Source organism: Nyctereutes procyonoides, unplaced genomic scaffold (assembly GCF_905146905.1).
Source record: "Nyctereutes procyonoides isolate TBG_1078 unplaced genomic scaffold, NYPRO_anot_genome, whole genome shotgun sequence".
In the NCBI taxonomy this organism is placed as follows: Eukaryota; Metazoa; Chordata; class Mammalia; order Carnivora; family Canidae; genus Nyctereutes; species Nyctereutes procyonoides.
This window is the reverse complement of record NW_026575121.1, coordinates 41,978,929-41,982,093: the sequence shown is the minus strand read 5'-3', so window position 1 is coordinate 41,982,093 and position 3,165 is coordinate 41,978,929. Positions and strand designations below refer to the sequence as shown.

Below are 3,165 nucleotides of genomic sequence, written 5' to 3'. Positions count from 1 at the left end.
TTATTTATGATAGTCACAGAGAGAGAGAGAGAGAGAGGCAGAGACACAGGCAGAGGGAGAAGCAGGCTCCATGCACTGGGAGCCCGATGTGGGATTCGATCCCGGGTCTCCGGGATCACGCCCTGGGCCAAAGGCAGGCGCTAAACCGCTGCGCCATCCAGGGATCCCTACTTGCTCCTTTAAAAGCCCATCAATCTCTTAATTACTTCCTCTCCCTAAAGATAAAATAAAAGGTAAAATTCCAGTTATAAGAGCACAGTCTTAATATCAATGGTGGTAAAATGGATTTTTAAAAAATATGGAATACTTCACTAATTTGCATGTCATCCTTGTGCAGGGGCCATGATAATCTCTGTTTCATTCCAATTTTAGTGTATGAACTGTTGAAGCGAGAATGAAAGGGGATTTCTTAATTAGCAGCAATAGGAGCAGGGAATCCCAAATACCAAGAATAGATAGTAGCCAAGCAACTCACACATAAGGGATTCTCTTATGAGAATCCACAATACATTACTCTTTTTTAGTCCTACTGAAATATCCAGGAATGGATACAAATTCATTAATTTCCATATAAGATCATCTATCAGGGGCTCTTGTTCTTATGTGGCTAGAATACTATACATCTCCCATTGTCCTAGAATTTACTTTTATATAGTCTACACTTCTTACAATCAGTACAATTGCAGGTACAGTCTAAGCAAGGGCTGGGAAAGACATAAGAGAATTATCCTGAATACTCACAAGAATCCTCTTTAAGAATCATTAACTTCAAACATGTACCCTTAAAAGCCCATTCCTCATTTATTCTGGTGGGTTTGTAGAAGCAGTCAGCCTTTAGATCGTAAGGGGTAGCCAGGAGCCAAAATCCTAAAAAATGTTCAACCTTCCATTGCCATTTCCTAAAAATGCACAGGCCATCAGAGATATTATCAAAAATACCCAGAGTTTTTATTGGCAATTTCAGGTTACATTCTTACCATTGTCTCTACTCACTTTCATATTAAATCACATCAATGTGACAAACCCTTGGGAGTATGCCAAATGAGCTAGGCCAGGCTCAAAGGATTGATCTGGGCTTAGGATTAACAAGCAATCATTGGATTTACCTGAGACTACTTCCACTTAGTTTTACTGCTCAACCAGGAAATAAGCAATATAATATGCACGTGTTAAAGGCAACACCTTCCTATACTTTTCAGGTTCCTCCCCTTGGCACACCTCAGGTTTGGAAGTCTTGGTACTCTCAGTGGAGAGTCACTCTGATGAAGAAAGCCCAGAGACTGGGGCTTGTTGGATTTTTTTCTCCCCAGGGCCAAACTCTACTCTAGGGACCGACCATCATATTACAACAGTAACCATTTCTTGCTATGCTACCCATATATACATATTCCATTTCTCCTCCATCAGAAGACACAAGATGGTTTGGCAAGTCTGGTCATGGCCTATCTTAGACACTACCTGAAATTATATATAAAGGATGAGCATATCATTACATATTTATTTTTCTGAAGAGAAATGCCTTTCATCTGAGTGATCTGCAAAACAAAACAGAGGTGTCTGGGTGGCTCAGTCAGCGGAGTGTCTGACTTTGGCTCAGAGCATAGTCTCAGAGTCCTCACTCAGTGGGGAGTCTGCTTGTCCCTCTTTCTGTGCCTCACCCCCCTGCTCATGTTCTCTCTCTTAAATCTTTAAATACAACAACAACAAAATTCCCACTGTTACAGAAGATGCCATTCAAATAAGGGAACAAGTGATACTGTAACTACAACATATGCCAAAACAAAATACCAAATGTTCTATTTTAGGAAAATAGTCTAAATTGATTCTAATTTATGGGGATATAGATTCACCCACATTAGTGAATTTCTAATCAGAAAATTAGATTTTACTTATCTGAGTCAAATTCCAGCAAGTATTTCTGAGAAATGTCCTATCTGTTGAACACTAAAATCTGGTATCAGACACAAAAATTGAATCAGGTGTTTTTTTTCCCTCATAAATGGGATTCTTATTGTACCTATCATAACCACATGCTGTAGTTTTCGAATCATCACTAATTCTGCAAGGGGAGTTTCCAAATGTACTGAAAACATGGTAGTCATTCATAAAGCAAGTATTATTTACTGAAAGCTAGGGATATTTTTTTTCCAGGAAATTCAGTGGTAAAAAAGTGTCAGTTTTTATGGGAGGCATGCTTTTAAAAAAAAAATTTGAGAGAGAGAGCAAGCACAAGTGGGGGGAGGCACAGAGGGAGAAGCAGACTCCTTGCTGAGCAGGGACCCCAAGTTGGGACTCCATCCCAGGACCCTGGGATCATGACCTGAATCAAAATCAGATGCTTGACTGACTGAGCAACCCAGGTGCCCCAGGGGCAGACTCAAGGCAAAGAATGAGAGATAGAAAATGTTCAAAGATAAATAAATGAAAGAGGTTATTTTGGACTATTAAGAAAATACAGAAGAATAATGGAAAGAAGTAAAAGGGGGAAATCTTTACCACAGGCGAGGTAGTCAGAAAATGCCACATTAGGTCAATGTAGCTAAATGTAAAATAGCAGCTAGCATAGAGTTAAAAGATATTTTCTTTGTCCTCCAGAAACAAACAATATGAAAATAAATATATGAAAATAAAATAGCATAATGAAATTTCATAAATGGCATGATTGAAATCTTGAGCTGTGGAAATATGGACAAGGAAACAAATTCTACCAGTGCAAGAAGCCAATTTGTCTAATCTGTATGTATTAGCTTTTTGAAATGAATTTGGGAAATAAACAGATAAAATGTGCAATATAATTTTTTAGAATGCTGTTGTAATATAATTAGGCTTATTTTTGTCATTATTTCAACTTGTTTATAATTAATTCATCCTACAAATTGCCTGTTATGAATGTACTGAGCTAAATTTAGTTGCAGATTCATTCATTTCAGAAAGATTAAAGGTCATGAAGAAAATGATACTTATTCAGAAACAGGAAGCAAGATCAGTCTAATGGTGTCTTAGATGTGCTTTGGGTTTGGAGAACATGATCAATGTTGAAAGAACTAAGAAGTGCATACTTGGTTTGGAATGGCTATTGACAGGCTAGAACATAAGCAGCCACACAGGTCAAATTCAAATCATAAAGTTGGCTCAATTCTACTTAAAAACATGTCTTGAACACAC

The 3,165-nt window shown here is 37.9% G+C and overlaps 1 non-coding gene across 1 annotated transcript; it reads right to left on the bottom strand.

The window, feature by feature from the left end:
* Positions 1 to 292: 292 nt before the first annotated feature.
* LOC129516712 (U6 spliceosomal RNA) lies at positions 293 to 396 on the bottom strand. Its single transcript, XR_008665843.1, has one exon. It is a non-coding gene; the product is annotated as a U6 spliceosomal RNA (small nuclear RNA).
* Between the last annotated feature and the right edge of the window lie 2,769 nt (positions 397 to 3,165).